Genomic DNA, 18,196 nt, shown 5'->3' with positions numbered 1-18,196 from the left:
CAGTTGAATTTAATATATTAAGCTGTTCTTCAGTATTGTTGGTTCTACCATTAAGCTTCTATTGCAAATAGTATTTTCTTCCTTGTCTTTCACAAGTATAAATCTCACCTGTTAAGTTAAAAGCCAGAACAGTCAAACTTGAACCCAGGTCTCCAGGCAGATTGTATACTGTAATCATAACCCAATAAACCGCTCTCAAATGCTCAGAGATCTGGGGAATATGGCATTTAAATGTTTAATTATTAAAAGACATAACAGAGAGACAGGTTGGCTCCTAGCAACCTCCAAAGAAGACAGAAGACAGATGGGCACAGGACAACGTTCATCTGCAATTCGTTTCATCAAGTGAAAGCGCTAACCACTGGGAAAGACTGACTTTTATCTAAACTGAAGATCTCCAGATGTGGACAAAGAATTAAATGGAATTGACTTTCCTAGCTGCTCAGGCCAAGGTAGGTTTGTCTTTCTACAGATTTTCTAACCCGCAGGATCTTCTGGAGCCTGGCAGGCCCTGCTTCTAACAGCAGATGACAAATACAGTCCTGATGCCCTTGCCGTCAATGATCATAGAGGACACTGAGCACTAGGCAGCCAATAGAGTAAGTCCTCTGTCCTTTTTTAAATCAATAACACAAGTAAAAATTTATCCTTATTAAAGATCTCTGATGCAGTTTGACAGCTGAGAGGTTTTGTCGGTTTAAAAGGACAGCTTCAGCAAACAAAGTTCAGTAACATATACAAATGCAAGTTATTAAGGTTTGTACCTGCAAGTTATAAAGGTGTGAGGACAAATAAAAGTTATCAAATTTCTCTCACACACTGCCAGGGGACCCACAGAGACCTCAGGTGACCCGCCATCACCCCTCGTGGGACCAGTACCCCTCGTGGGACCAGTACCTCACCAGCTCTTTATAAATGATAGCAGTGGCACCTCCTAGTTAGGTCTCATGGATTGTGGCACCTCCTAGTTACCTTTCATGGATTATCTTGTCCTGGTTGTTTGCTATGTGTGTGCATTGTTCTTATTGAATGCAGGTGGGACCATATTTACTCACAGTGAGGGAAATCTGTATCACCCATGTGCAAGGAATGCCAAATGCCTTAGATTTTTTTGTGGGGAAGGTTTCATGACAGGGTTTTTGTGTGAAGCCCTGGCTGTCCTAGAATTCACTCTGTAGACTAGGCTGGTCTTGAACTCAGGGATTCACCTGCCTCTGGCTCCTGAGTGTTGGAATTAAAGGCATGCAGCACCACTGCCCAGTTCAGATTTATTTATTTATTTATTTATTTATTTATTTATTTATGGCATCAACAGAATATAATACATGCATATACACATGCAAATATAGTCATAGACATTCACACATAAGTAGATATACATAACTACATAATCCACATATAGATACACATGCACATGTAGACATATATATTTATGCACACATATTCACATACAGATATACACAAATACATAATCACATGTGCATATGCACACACATAGACATATACATTTTTATGCATACACATGCACTCACTCATAAGCATAGACTATATGCATATATATGTATACACACATATGTATGCACATAGATATACACAGATATGCATCCATATGTGCACACACACATATGTTTGGCTCAGCTTACTTATGAGGCCTGACTTGAAAAAAGACAATGTTGCAATTTATGAAACAGACCAAGAAAAATCACTCAATAAGTAGTTATCATGAGCACAGCAAATCTGTAAATTACCAGGCCACGTGCATAAACAGCCCTTATACAAATTATACAGGCTTTGCTCTAAATACTATATGGTTGAAGGAAACTAAATCAGATGAAAGGCTGTTGTATGACAGGATTTCCTTGATTTTAATATTTTCTTGTCATTTACAAATGTTTTCTTAATCATTCTTTGGCTCTCTTCTTCCAGGCAAGGCGTTTCAATGCTTGAGTGTATCACCTGTGTATGTTCACAGGACAGTTTAGTGCCTCGTACAGGGAAGATGTTCCATGAATGTAGAGGATGGAGTTGGCGTGGTGTTTCCTAGACAGTTCCAGACAAGAAAATAGCAGATGTACTTCATCTGTGTTGTAGATGGTCCTTAAGAATGAGTAAGGCAAGCTGTGGTGATAGCTAAGATGAGGATTGGGCGGGGGATGGCAGGAATCTGCTAACAGGCAAGAACATGAGTCAGCTGCTTTGCCAAAGTATAGCGAGTGATCCAGCCTGGATTACTCAGGCCTCTGGCTCACCTCTTTTTGTAAGGAGGATGGAGAAGAGAGCAGTACAGACATTTCAAGTGGTTGTCAACACCAGCTCCTATGTTTGCATGGTCAACCTCAGTGTCCATGTCAGGAGGGCCACTGGAAACTCCCAGAAGCCTCTTCTTGAGAGTGTATCATAAATGTCTAAACCTGTAGTTTGGTCAATAAAATACAGAATTTGTTTAAGTGGTAATTTAAGTAGTTGTTTTTCCCTTTTACTGAGGTATAACTGAAGTTCCACATCTGCACCGTCTTTGCCTCACCTCAGAGAGATTCCTCAGGCCTGTTTGTACATCATGGCTCCTACCTCCAGCTCTAGGCAATAAAGATTGTCTCTGACTCTGTAAACAGACTGAATTCTAAATACACCTTACAAAGGAGTCATGCATACAATAATGTGGCCTCTCTCAGTATATTGTAAAAGTTCATCTATATTGCAGCATGAATCAGCAGGAATTTATTGTTTGTTTTGGAGAAAAGGTCTTCTGTATCTCAGGCTGATCTCTAACTCAATATGTAATGGAGATTATAAATTTGAACTCCCGATCCTCTTGCCCCTACCTCCCACATGCTGGAATTACTGGTGACATGTGCTACTGTGAACATTTTACATGGTATTGTGCATGCTAGGCCAGCACTCTACCAATTGAGCTACATCCTAGTTCAACAATCCATACTTTCATTTTAAGTGTTGACTACTAACTGTTCCACTGTATGGATTTACCATACAGCTCACCTGTTCTCCAGGTGAATATGCCGGGGTAGTATTTTTCTTTTATTGAAAATAGTTATTTTTTTCATACAATATATTCTGATTACTGTTACCCCTCGCCACAGTCCTCCCAGTTCCTTCTTACCTCCTCTCCCATTCAGATCCATATCCATTCTGACTCTGCTTAGAAAACAAACAGGCATCTAAGGGATAATAATAAAATAAAAAATAAAATAGAAAGACAAATCAAACATAAACAAATCAGAACATGACAAAACAACCAAGCAAGAAAAAGACCCAAAGAAAAAGAACAAGAAATGCATTTGGATATGGAGACACACACATTTGCAGACACAGGAATCCCATAAACACCCCAAACCAGAAGCCATAATATATATGCAAAGGACCTATAAAAAATGCCATGACATTTATATGAGACAAAGAACCTCCAAAGATGCCATTGAGTTTGTTTTGTGCTGGCCATCTACTGCTGAGCATGGGGCCTATCCTTAAGAATGGTTTGTTTCCCCAGTGAGACTCCTTTGGAGAAAAAGACTGTTTAATTTGCAAGTAGCTATGCATTAGGAATAGGTTTTGGTTTAGAAATGAGGACATGTGCCCACTTCTGCTTTTAGTTCTACCACATTTGGTCCAGAGCCTAGACTGTGAATGCTGTCACAGTCTCTTTGAGTCCCCCTTTAGCAGAGTAATAAATAGTATTTGTTTTAGGAAGCTCCTACTGCATTCGGTTTCCACATGGCCTTTAGGTTTAGATGTTCCTCTTGTAGTCCTTCCTTATCCCTTTCCTGTTTGATACTCCCATTCCAGTCCCCACTCGACTCCCATCCATTCATAAGTATTCTATTTGCCATTCCTAGGGAGATATATTTTTTCCCTACTAGTCCCTTGTTCTGTACCTAACTTTTGTGGTTACACAGACTGTAGCTTGTTTATCAATGATTTAACAACTACCATCCACATATAAGTGAACACATACTTTATTTATCTTTCTAGGTCTGTGTTACCTCACTTGGGATGATTTTTTTAAAGTGCCAACCATTTACAAAAGAATTTCATGACTTTTTTTAAAAAAATGATTAATACTCCATTGTGTAAAGCTACCACATTTTCTTTATTCATTCATCTCCTGAGGGACATCTAGGTTGTTTCCAATTCCTGGCTATTATAAAAAAGAGCAGCAATGAACATGACTGAACAAGTCAGTGTCTCTATAGTAGGATAAAACATATTTTGGATATATGCCCAAGAGTGATATAGCTGGATCTTGAGGTAGATTGATTTCCATGCTGGCTGTATAAGTTTGTACTCCTATCAGCAATGGATGAGTGTTCTCCTTCCTCCACATCTTTGCCAGCTGATGTGGGATGTCGTTCTGTTATATGTGTTGTTTTTATTGGTTGATGAATAAAGCTGTTTTGGCCAATGTCTTAGCAGAGTAAAGCTGGGTGGGAAATCCAAACAGAGATATACAGAGGGTGTAGGCAGAGTCAAGGAGTTGCCATGTAGCTGTTGAAGGATAATGATACCCAGAACCTTACCAGTAAGCTACAGCCTCGTGGCAATACACAGATTAATAGAAATGGGTTAATTTAAGATATAAGAGCTAGCTAGAAATATGCCTGAGTCGTTGGCCAAACAATGTTGTAATTAATGGCTTTTATGTGATTATTCAGGTGTGGGTGGCCAGGAAATGAAAAAGCAGTCTCTGATTACAGCCAGCATAAGCTGTCATTTGTTTTATTGATTTTGGTCATTCTGACTGTTGCAAAATAAAATCTTAAAGTAGTTTTGATTTGTATTTCCTTGTTAACTAAGGATGTTGAAAATTTATTTATGTGCTTCTCAAAACATTTGGGTTTCCTCTTTTGAGAATTTTCTACTTAGATATGTACCCCATTTTTAAATTAGGTTATTTGTTTTCTTAGTGTTCATTTTTGAGTTCTTTGTGTATTTTGGATGTTAGCCATCTATTGGATTTGCAAAATCTGATTTACAAAAATCTTTTCTTATTCTGTAGGCTGTCACTTTGTTCAAATGATGGTATACTTTTCCATGTAGAAGTTTTTTAGTGAGATCCCATTTATTAATTGTTGATCTTAGTGACTATACTACGGGTGTTCTATTCAGAAAGTCTCCTGTGTTAATGAGTTTAAGGCTATTCCACACTTTTACTTCTGTCAGGTCAGCGTATCTTGTTTTATGTTGAGGTCTTTGCTCCATCTGGAATTGAGTCTTCTACATACAATCATTCAGTTTGATCAACACCATTTGTTGAAGAAAGATGTTATCTCTTTTCCAGTGCATTTTTCTGGCTTCTTTATAAAGAAATAAGGTGTCCATAGGTGTGTAGACCTATTTCTGGGTCCTCAGTTCTATTCCATTGATCAGGATATCTGTTTTGGTGCCAATACTATGCTGTTTTTATTTTGGTAGCAGCTCTGTAGTATAATTTGAGATCACAAATGATGATACCGCCAGTACTTCTTTTTTGATTTAGGATGGTTTTAGCTATCCTGGGTATTTTGTGTTTCTATATAAAGCTGAAAATTGTCTTTTCAGGTTGTATGAAGAATTGTGTTGGAATTTTGATAGGAATTACATGAATCTGTAGATTCCTTTTGATAGGATGATCATTTTTACTAAGTTAATCCTAATGATGCATGGGCATTGGAGATCTTCTCATCTTCTGATATCTTCTTCAATTTCTTCAATGTCTTTATTATATAATTTTTCACTTGCTTGATTAGTTACCCCAGAATATTTTATATTTTAAAGGCTATTTATTGGTTTGTTTGTCATTGTATATAGAAAGGCTACTGATTTTTTCATTTAATTTAGTATCTTTCTAGTTTGCTGAAAGTGTAGCTATAGGAGTTTCTTGGTAGAACCTGTTGGTTCAGTTATACATACTATCATATCATCTGCAAATACAGATACTTTGACTTCTTCTCTTTCTATTCGTGTCCCTTTAATCTCCTTCAGTTGTCTTATTGCTCTAAGACTTCATGTACTATATTAAATATGTATAGAGAGGCTGTGTCTTATTTCTGATTTTAGTGATATTGTTTTGAGTTTCTCTCCACTTAAGTTGATACTGACTCTCTTTTCTCTAAGCTGACTTTATTATGTTGAGATATGTCTCTTGATCCCTAATCTCTGCTTGGGAAGTTTTGTCTGAATTTTCCTACATCATACTCTCATGCATGCTTTTATATTTGATGTATGTTTTCCTCTCTTTTAGGAAAGTTGACAAGAGTGACATTGCTGGATCATATAGTATTTTTGCTTAGCTTTTTTTTTCAGAGACTTTTAAACTTTTTTTCCCAAAGAATCTGTATCATTTTAACTTCCTATTGTCAGTCTATGGAGGTCTCCTTTAATCTTGTGCTTACAAACACATAGTATTGTCTGTCTTCTTGATTAATCCCATTCTGTTCAATATGTCATGCATCTCATTGTGGCTTTGCTGTGCATTGTATGAATAATAATTATCTTAAACATATTTTCATATCCTAATCTCTGTTTCTGCAGTCTCTAAATTATTTTTTATTTAGTTTTACAAAGCTATCTTTTCTCATTTTACATACCAATCTCAATTCCCACTCCCTCTTCTCCTCCTGTTCCCCCACTTAACCCCCTAACCCACCCCCATCCATTCCTCAGAGAAGGTAAAGCTTCCCATGGGGAGTCAACAAAGTCAAACATTGCTTTGAGACAGGATCAAGACCATCCCTACTATATCTAGCTTGAGCAAGCTATCTCTCCAAAGAGATTTGGTTCCAAAAAGCCATTACAAGCAATAGGGATAAATCCTGGTCTCACTACCAGTGACTCCATAGTCTGCCCCAACCATACAACTATTACCCTCTAAATTATTTTTTAATGGACATGAAATTAGGCAGAGTTAAAGTTTGGAAGGATTTTAGGGGAGTTTGAAAAGGAAATTGAAGTTGACTATGATCATGTTTCATTGACATATATATGTGAAAGTCTCAAGAATAAGGAAGTTTAATGCTTAAAATGTGGGATTGTTTTCTTATCATTGACTGTAGAATTTTTATGTGTGTTCTGGCTACAGATTCTCTGTCAGAGGTATGATTTGTAAATGATATCTTTCAGTATGTGCCTCATCTTCTCATTCTTTTAATGCCTTTGGGATGTTGGGATTGAACCTGGGATTTCAGTTATCTTTGACAAGTGTTCTGTTGCTGGGCTGTACCCCAGCTTCATTTTTGCTTTTTTTTTTAATTTTAAGACAAGGCCTCACTAAGTTTTACAAATTGGCCTGGAACTCATTCTGTAACTCAGTCTGCCCTTTAACTTGGAATCCTCCTACCTCAGCTACTCAAATAGTTAGAATTATAGGCCACTCACCAGGCCTGACTTAATGTCTTTTGAGGCACAAAAGATTTTAATGTTTGTAAAACTCAATTATCTGTTTTACCTGTCACATGTTTGATATCAGTATCTTTATATCATGTTAAAACTCAGTTATATACAATATTTGATATTATACTATGCACATGTACTATATAAGTACAATATTTAATATTACATCAAATATATTTTATGAGGAAATTTTGTGCCAAGTTTTCTTCATTATTTCATCTGACCTACTTTGTACTTTGAGTAAAATCAGAAGTAGCACCCTGTCATAATTTTAAGGTTTTCAAAGCTACTGTTAAAGAAATGTACCTTTTACCCCTTAATACAAGATACTAAATACAGCACTAGGGGCCCTGTATTGTGCAGGCCAACCTCCTAAACAAGGCTTTATTGAATTGTATTAGTTGAGCAAACAAAATTACACTGAGACTCTTCTGCCTGCCTTTTGATTTCCTTCCTGTGCTGTTTCCTGTTTGCGTTTTTGACATTTTCTTTTATGTGTAGAGTGTTTTGTCTTGTGTTTTTCCTGCATCTGCTGGAGCTGTCACTATGTGGACAGGATACTCTCACATCCCTAGACAAATGGTCTCCCGAAGGATTTCTTGATAGCCGCATTTTTGTTTGCTGATGGAAGCAACACATCTCCCTTTTGTTGAGTAGCACATACATGTCAGGAGCAGACATATCATCAATATGGTGCCTTATGCTTCTGAACAGATTTCTCACTGGTGCTTAGCATACCGAGAAAGTCAGGTTCAAATCAATGGAATTGTGATGTGGATGTGCAGAGTCTCTTTTCCTGTGGTAAAGCCACATGCAGGGGGTAGAGTGGAACAAGGGCTCAATTCTGAATACCAAATCTAAGAGGCATTTAGAAGAATTTACCCCTCCTGAATCTGCCATCAGTAGACAACAACAGGAAACATAAACTAACAAACTGGGAGATGGGTGAGCAAGAGAAGAAGGAAAAGAGGGAGAACTGGTGAAGCTGAGCAGAAGACAGCAGAGTAGACAGCTGTTGGAATGATCCTGGTAAGTGTAACTTGCAGTGATATGAAGAGAGGGCATTGACCTTCACTTAGAGTAGGATATATCATCCTCTGAGATGAAGGGATGAGGGGGAAGAAATATCAGCTGCTGTAGATAAATGTTTTGCATGCATGGAATAAAAACAGGAATATGTCATAACTGATGTAATCTATTTTCTGTCATGAGAAAGCACTTGATGTCTTCTGTAGAGTTTAAGGAAGGGGAATTGGAATAAGGCTGTTTTGAAATTATGAGTGAAGGGTAGAGAAGGGTAGAGGCTATAGACAATAAAGTATTCCTTTGGAGAAAAATCTGATGCTTAAACATTAATAGAACAATTCATATAATGTGAATGCTGCATGGCTTTCTCCAGCCACTCCAGAGCAAGTGTTTAGGTTGTGTGTGTGTGTGTGTGTGTGTGTGTGTGTGTTTTGTTTTGTTTTGAGGCAGGGTATCTCTGTGTAGCCCTGGCTGTCCTGGAACTCACTCTGTATACCAGCCATCCTTGAATTCACAGAGATCTGCCTGCCTCTGCATCCCAAGTGCTGATATTAAAGGCATTAGCATGTATTTAGAAGGAAGGCTAACAAGATGGTTGCTGGTGGGAGCAGGACATAGACACTGGAACTGTTTGAAGCTGCCCAGATAATCTTACATAAAGACAACTTTTGAAAATATTGGGTTCATACATTAGACCCATAGCATCAAAGGATGCTTCCAAAACTAGCTGCATCAGCATGACTTAGACAGATGTTCTCTGCTGTGCCAGCATGGGCTGGAACCAAGAATCTCAGCGGAGGGTGTCCGAATTGAATGAATGCACAGAGCACGAGGTTGAGGTGGAACAGCTTCTTTATTGTCCTGCTGAGGCTGGCTTTTATGCCATGGCACCATATGAGGAGGGGGTTGTGAAGGGACTGTAACCTGACCCTGGCAGGGATCAAGGAACGGTCACCATGCACTCAAAATTCCTTCCTTCCTCTGCTCCAGGAGCAGAGGGAATTTATTATGTTTTCTTTGCAGATAAGCACCTCAAATGGGGGCAGGGATCTCATAACTCAGGGCTGCAGTTTCCACAGTTCTCCAGCTCCATCCAAGCCTACTAAATTAGAAATGTAGATTTCAGCTGAAGATGGATGCTATAAAGTAATCCCACACTAGCTCAGAATTGAGTATAATAATGAGTTATTTATTTAGAGGTAGACTCACAGTCTTCTACATGAATGGGAAACAGTCAGGAGAGAGCATGCAAGCTTTACAGCTGCATTTATAGTATAAGAGACCACACCCAAGTGGGCTGATATCTTAAAGGCTATTGGCTGAAGGAGTTCCCACAGAACCTACCCTTTTTGTTTAAATAAGAGAATTCTAAGCCTACTACAAAACTATATACAATAAGAACAAATATCAAATATAAAAATTAGAATTACAACCAGAATAAACAATATCAAGCAAGAAACATATGCTAAATATTTCAATAATTAATCCTATCTTAAGGAGTGTAAGTCTTGTATTAGAAATAGGTTGGCCAAGTAATGAGAGGAAAGTAACTATGACTATTGAGTCTTCAACCCCATCGAAGATCTGAGAAGGGAAATAATATTACTTGAGTAAACAGGAAGTGCAATCAAGCAACTTCCAAAATGTGCATGACAGAGACAACCTGGACAATCACCCAAAGTCCCATTTGTAACGTTGACGCAACCAACTTTGGCTAAGGCATAGAGTAATTGACAGACCATTTTCAGAGGCAGGAAAGTTTTCAGAACCATCTTACCCTGTCTTGGCAAGGTTTGGTAGTCTTTTTTCTTATATCCTGCTTGTCCTGTCTGGACACTATACATTTTGTCAGTTGTTGAGGTATGGGCAGTTTCTTGCTCAAAGGCCAGTTTGCCAAGAAGAAAACAAGCTCCAGCTGGAGTGTCTTCAGTGCTCAGCATTTTCTCAGAACTAGACCTGTGCTTCCAGGAGCAATTGTGTCTCATGTCAACAGAAACCTAATTTATTTAAATGCCATATTCTACAGTTTTTTTTGAAGTGGTTGAAGATTACTTATCTATGTGGAATACAATCTCTATGTAGCTTAAGAACCTGATTAGTCTAACTATAAGTATGACAAGCAAGGATAACTATTGACCTATGATCCTTCCTTCCTTCCTTCCTTACTTCCTTCCTTCCTTTCTTTCCTCCTCCTCCTCCTCCTCCTCCTCCTCCTCCTCCTTTTTGTCTTTTTGAGACAGGGTTTCTCTGTAGCTTTGGAGTATGCCCTGGAACTAGCTCTTGTAGACCAGGGTGGTCTTCCAATGAGGGGACCTGCTTGTTCATCCCAGCCACCTGGCTAGCTTATACCCAAAATAACCACATAGAAATTATATTAATTAAAACACTGCTTGGCCCATTAGCTCTAATTTCTTATTGGCTAACACTTACATCTCAGTTTAACCTATTTCTATTAATCTGTGCATCATCATGTGGCAGTGACTTACTGGGAAATATTCAGCATGTCTGTCTCTGGAGGCTCCATGGTGTCTCTCTCCTCACTTTGCCTTTCTTCCTCACAGCATTCAGTTCTGTCTTCTCTACCTACCTAAGTTCTACCCTACCAGCTAGGCCAAGGCAGTTTCTTTATTCATTAACTAATGAAAGTAACACATAGCAGAAGGACTGTTTAAACAAAAAGGAAGGCTTTAACTTTAACATAGAAAAATTACATATAACAAAACAGGTATCAAATAAGAATGCAGTTATAATATTTATATGTATTTTATCTTTTATCATAACTAAGGAAAACTATAACTATAAATTCTTTAACTCCATCAAAGACTCCAGAGGATATAATATTACCTAAGTAAATAGGAAGTGCATTATAAACAAGTTCCAAAACTCTAGAAATAGACAGAGACATCTTGCTGCCTGGACAGTCACCCAAAGTTCTTCTGTACCATTGGGGCATCCATCTTCAGCCTATAGGCCCATAGTATCCAGCAGACTTTTCTGAAGCAGGAAATTTCAAAGGCAGTTCTGCCTGTATTGGCAGTTTATCAGTTACCTACTTCTTAATCCTGCAGAATGTCTCACAGACTCTTTCATGAAGAAGGAACCCCAAAGGATCACCTCACCTTTAGGCAGGTTTATTGGTCATTTCTCTGCTGGTACTGCATATCCAGTTAAGCATTCCAGGAAAGAGCAGTTTCTTGGTCAAATGGCTAACAAACTCCATAGGGAGCCTCTTTGATGCCCATCTTCCTCTTGAAGTAGCTTGGCACTCCCAGGAGCAGATGTGTCTCACTGTCATGAAAAGTCCTAAGTTATTAAAACATTTTAAGTGCCATATTCTGAAGGTCTCTGAAAGATTTGGAGAATACCTAATTAAATGAAATATATCTCTATACATCTAGAAAATCTAACTAACATGACTATAATTTTGACTGTTAAAGATGACTATCTATTAAGATACATCTCTTAATTATATATTACATTTTAAATAAACTATACAATCATAATGCCCCAATTAATAGCAGAAATATACAAATACAATATAACAAAATGTACCTTAAATTTGTATCAATAAACCAAGATTTATACCAATGCAAATTATCCATATTATATCCCCCTTTAAATGTAAAAAAGCATTTATAAATAATATTTGGGAATATGGGCATAGTTGACCACATTGAAGTGCCAGTTGTTGGAAGGGAGGGCCTGTTTGTTTGCCCCAGTCACCCAGCTAGCTTACACCTGAAATAACCACATAGAAACTGTATTAATTAAAAACAAAGAAAAGAAACTGTATTAATTAAAATACTGCTTGGCCCATTAGCTCTAACTTCTTATTTGCTAACTCTTACATCTTAGTTTAACCCATTTCTGTTAATCTGTGTATCCCCACGTGGCAGTGGCTTACCAGGAAAGATTCAGCATTTCTGTTTCTGGTGGTTCCATGGTGTCTCTCTCCTCATTCTGCCTTTCTTTCTCCCAGCATTCAGTTCTGTCTTCCCTGCCTACCTAAGTTCTATCCTATCAACTAGGCCAAGGCAGTTTCTTTATTCATTAACCAATGAAAGTAACACATAGACAGAAGGATCTCTGTGGCCTCCAGCTCACAGAGATCTGCCTGCCTCTGACTCCCAAGTGCTGGGATTAAAGGCATCCTCCACCACTGCCTGGCTGATCTGTAATTCTTAATACCTATAAATCTTAAAGAATAAGACTACATATTAGAATATTAAATAATCTTTAAACAACTGTGCAGCAAATGAGGACAATGTAAACAATGTATAAGTATCTTGATCAGAGGTAGAAATGTATAGTGCAATATGATAAATATATCCTAAAACTGTATCAATATACAAAATGTCTTAAGCAGAGGTAGAAGCATGTGTGCATGCAATATGACAAAATAGCTTTGCCTAGGTGTATTCATATTGTAAATAGAAATAGGAGCATATTCAATATAATTTGAATTTGTATCAATATATAAGAATCTATACCAATATAAATTCCCTATAAATAATGGCTCATAAATATTCATTTATTATTATTATTATTATTATTATTATTATTATTATTATTAGTGTGAGTAATCTATGTATTACCCATCCAATTTTCCTTTTTTTAAAAAAGATTCCCGAGCCTACACAATTTCCACTCCAACCCCCAACCCTATACCAGTTATAATCAACCCCTAATTGATGCTCCTAACCCTGAGGACAAACTTAGTTGGGAGAGGGGACATGATTTTCTAGAATTACTTCTAGCTGTCATTGGGGATGTTGGGGCTCATGAAGCCTGGGCATGAGGCCTAGTGTAACTTCCTGAGCCTATCTCGAGTTTGGAGACCTATCTCTGGCTATAACTTTCACACAGGAAGTGACTCAGCACAACTCAACCTAGGCCGGCCTCTGCTCAGCCACCACTAGCATGGCAGAATATTATTGGCCCTATTCCTTACTCCACCTCAATCCATCCCAAGCTTCCCACCCCCTATATCAGCCTATAGAAGTTCCTTCCTGATTCAGTTACATGAGATCCTGCTTTGACAGACTCACAACTCAGTGTGTGTTTCTCCAGGTGGCCAGAGGGGAGGTGTGAGTCATCCTGCTCAGGCCCATGGAAAGTCTAACAGGTCTAGTCCTGGCCCCACCCTTTCTGCCAGAGAAACTGGCAGGGAGCAATGTTCTTTCTATGGAATCCTGTAAAAGTAAAATGATGGTTGAGATTCAAGATTACTGTCTGGTATAATTGCAAATAGTCTCTGAGTATTTGGTATGGTTTTTCTGAGGTTCCTATTTAGAGTTCTGGCCAGAATGTTGTAAGAACATATACCATTTTACTAACTAAGTTGGAACAATCTTGAGCAGCTGGTACCCAAAACTGGTCTTATAGTAGAGCTATCAACATCATGACATCATATCAACCAGGTGGAGTCATTGTTTTAGGGCCCCATCTTCTTCCTCAAAGCGTCAAAGATTACTGTAGGAAAATCTATTGTTCATTGTAGAAAACATAGACATTATTCATATAGGCATATATTCAACAAAAAGTATGATGTGGACAAAAATAGGTATAGAGAAAAGTAAAAATTTTCCTGAATGCTTTCTTCTTTCTGTCCATATGAGATGGCTCCTGACACGAGACAGAAACTCTGGAATTTTCTTTCTTGGATTTAGAGAAGGATAGCCGTTGTCCAACTCCAAAGCCAGCTTTGATTTTTAAGTGAGTCTATTATTCTACAAGAGGTAGTAGAGATAAGTATATATATTCATTTTACCCCACGGATGACCTATTCTCATAAGTCATATTCCTCTTTGCCCAGTGACCCTTTCTGGAGAGCTATATTTTCTTCTTTAAGCATCTAAATGTCCAGACTCTTGACTTTTTAAAGATGAGTATTTTCCTGAAAAGACAGAAACAGAACCATGCCCCAATCCTTATAAGGTTTCCTTACCACCTGTAGAGTTGTCACCTCTGTGGATGAGCTGTTATTTCTCTTTCTCAAGAGGTTTCTCTGTTTCAAACTGAATATTTATTCATTTTGATAGTATCCATAGCTTTCTTCTCCTGTGGAAATGAGTAAAACCCCTTATTCAACATAGCAGATCTCCTGGTTTCCATTGTGAGATCAACACATCCTTGAAATACACCAGCTGATTTAATTCAGAAGTTTGTTGTATTATCCAATGTCTCTCTGCTGCAGTTATTCCTTTCTTATCAGCATTAAGAAAATTCAAGCTTAATAAAGCATTAAGCAATCTATTTCTGGGGATGTTTTCCATCCATTTCTGTTTGTTTAACATATCATCTATAGTTTGATTTGAAATTTCTATAACTGCCTGGCCTGTAGAATTTTTTGGTATATCTATAATATGCTTTATATCATAATAAGCAAAAAAAAACTGTTTCATTTTCTTAGAGACATATGCTGGACCATTATCTGTCTTTGTTTGTGTAGGTATTCCCATGATGGCCTTAACTAATAAATGTGTGATTACTGAATCAGCCTTTTCTGAGCTCAAAGCAGTTGCTCATTGAAAATCTGAATAAGTATCAATGGTGTGGTGTACACATTTTAATTTTCTAAATTCTGCAAAGTGAAACACATCCATCTGCCAGATTTCATTCCTTTGAGTATCCTTTGGGTTACTCCCTGCAGGTGATAGTATTTGGTTATAAAAAAAACAAATAGGGCATCTCTTTATAATCTCCTTAGCTTTTTACCATGTAATAGAAAACTCTTTCTTTAAGCCTTTGTTATTGACATGATGTTTTTTATGAAATTCTGAGGCTTTCAGCACATGTCCAGTCAATAGTTGATCAATTTCTGAATTATTTGCTAGAAAACTTGGCAGACTAATATGGGATTGAATGTGTGTTATGTGTATGGGACAAAGCCTATTCCTGATTATATCTTGAACCTGAATGAATAATGAAGTCGATTCTGTGTCATCTGGTATAAATTCAGAGGTTTTGATATGCAAGACAACTCTTTCTATATATTATGAATCAATAACTATATTGAGAGGTTTTTTAAAATCCCTTGTTACCATGAGAATAGCATATAATCCTGCCTTCTGGACAGAATTATAAGGGCTTTGTGCCACCTTACTTAAAACTTCTGATTTGTAACCTGCCTTTCCTGATTTATTTGCATCAGTATGAAATGTATGGGCTCCAGTTGTTGGTGCGTCGTATACAATGCGGGCAAGAATCCAAGTAATTCTCTTACAGGTTTAATTCTATCACTTTTAGAATAATTACTGTTAATCTGTTCTAAAAAAATTGCACAAGCTCTTTGGCAAGACTCATTGTCTTTCCATCATTTTTAAACTTTATTAGTATTAAAAGGCACTATAATCTTTGCTGAGTCTATTCCTGCTAGTTGATGAAGTCTGTTTTCTTTTATAATTAATTGAGAGATCTTTTCCACATAAGTTTTTGTTTTTTTACTTGGTTTATGTGATAAAAAGATACATTCTAAGACAATATCTTCCCTCTGCATTAAAATTCCTGTAGGGGAAATTCTCGAAGGCAATATGACTAGAATGTAATTAAGATTTGGATTCACCCAAACACATGTGTTCCTGTAATTTTTTTTCAAGAACAGTTAATTCTTTCTCAGCTTCAGCTGTTAATTCCCTGGGACTACTTAAGTCTTTGTCACTGTCTCAGGTTTTGTTTAAATGAATTAATAGATTAGGTGTTATCCCAACAGCCATTCATAGACTGGATATGTCTTCTAACAAACTTTAAAAGTCATTAAGAGTCCGCAATCAATCTTTCTTAATTTGTGTCTTTTGTGTTCTAATTTCATATAAACCTATTTTATAACCTAGGTTATTGACAGAATCACCTCTCTGTAATTTTTCAGGAGCAATTTGTAACCCCCATTTAGGCAAAACTTTCTGTATTTCTTCATACATTCTTCCTAAAGTTTTATGTTTTTATCAGATAGCAAAATGTCATTAATGTAATGGTAAATTATAGATTTAGGAAATTGCTTGTGTATTATTTCCAATGGCTGAATTACAAAGTATTTACACAGGTGGGGTTATTGTGCATTTCCTGTGGGAGGATGGTCCATTGATATCTTCTAGTAGGCTGAGAATTAAAGTAGGCACTCCGAAGCCTACATTTTCTGCCCTTTTCTTGTAAAGGTATAGTGAAGAAACAATCTTTTAAATCAGTAACTATAAGAGGCCATCCTTTAGGCAATAGGGAATGCAAAGGATTCCAGATTGCAGAGGGCCCATAGGTTGAATTACCTTGTTGACCACTATTAGTCTGCCACAATTCTTTTTTATTCTGATTTCTTTTTAACAATAAACACAGGAGAATTCAAAGGACTGGTTGATTCTTCAATATGGTGAGCATCTAGTTGCTCCTGTACCCGCTGCTCTAAAGGCTGCAGTTTTTCTTTTGTTAAAGGTCATTGTTTAATCCATATTGATTTCTCTGTTAACCATATTAAAGGTAAGGCCAGTGGTACCTCTAAAGGTTTGCTAGTTGCTTTGTGTTCTTGTACAGCCTGAATGGTTGATGACTTTTATTTATAGTAACTTAAAATATCATTCCCAGAAACATGAGTTTCTGGGACTGCAGGAATGTAAATCTGGGTATTCCATTGCTGCAGCAGCTCATGACCCCATAAATTCGCTGCAGCCTTAGCCTTCCTCTCTGTTCTTTTGGCCCTGTGTATTCAATGCATCTCATGCTTTATTTTATTTGAGATAGGGTTCCAGTTCCTAGGAACTGGACATCTGCCTCTTGAAGAGGCCAATATGGATGCCAAGATTCTAGAGTAATCATAGTCACAAACACACCTCTGACCAGTAATCCCTCAATTACAATGTTATTTATATGCATTTTTAGCTTTGGTCTTTGATCATTTATAGAAGTCTTCCAAAATAGATTTCCTATTTCCTACTGGAATTTTGATTTATCCTCCATGTTTATTCCATTATCCAGAAGAGTATGGCTTTTTTAAAAAGCAGGCAATGGATTTTTTTTTAATTTTCCTGGTGAGACATGTCCTCTATAGTGACTGTGAATGACTGGAGTATGTATGACTTGAGGGCTTGCAAGTGGCAAGAATCTGATTGCCTTGTCTGTCTTTGTTGATCTACATTTATTGGTCCAATGTTGGCATTTGCCACATTGTTTATATAATCCAGAAGTTTGAGACCTTCTATTTTTGCCATTCCCAGAGAAGACATTATTTCTAGGAGTTCCTTGTCTACAATCCCTTCGCAGATGTCCTATTCTACCACAATTAAAACATTTGGCATTTTTATGTCTCCTCATTCCTTTAGAAATTCCTATTTCTACCCAAGCCTCAGTATTATAGTCAAATGTCTCATTGTTCATTGTATGCAGGATCCATTCATCCACTGGCATTGACTATCTTTTTGCATCCTAAGTTGGTATTTTCAAATGCCAGAGATTCCATAGGTACTCATGTAGCTTCTGGGTCTGGCATTACAATTTGTACAGCCTTAGTTAATCTTTGTCGAAAGTCACTGAAGGATTCTCTTTGGCCCTATTTAACCCTATTATATGATTCAACTCATTTTCCTAGTTCTTGAATCCTGTCCCAAGCATTTAAGACTGCTGAGTATCATAGGGACAAGACATATTCACCATAAAGAGCTTGATTCTGTGGGTTAGCATAAGTGCCCTGCCAAGAATTTGATATTGGGAAGCCTCAAATCCCTTTGCTTTTCCATGTTGTTGTAAAATTTTTGCCTCTTCTCATCAATAGCATTTCCACAGTAGTTGTAGTCTGTCTTCT

This window comes from Arvicola amphibius, chromosome 13 (genome assembly GCF_903992535.2).
Source record: "Arvicola amphibius chromosome 13, mArvAmp1.2, whole genome shotgun sequence".
In the NCBI taxonomy this organism is placed as follows: domain Eukaryota; kingdom Metazoa; phylum Chordata; class Mammalia; order Rodentia; family Cricetidae; genus Arvicola; species Arvicola amphibius.
Note: the sequence above shows the minus strand (reverse complement) of the source record.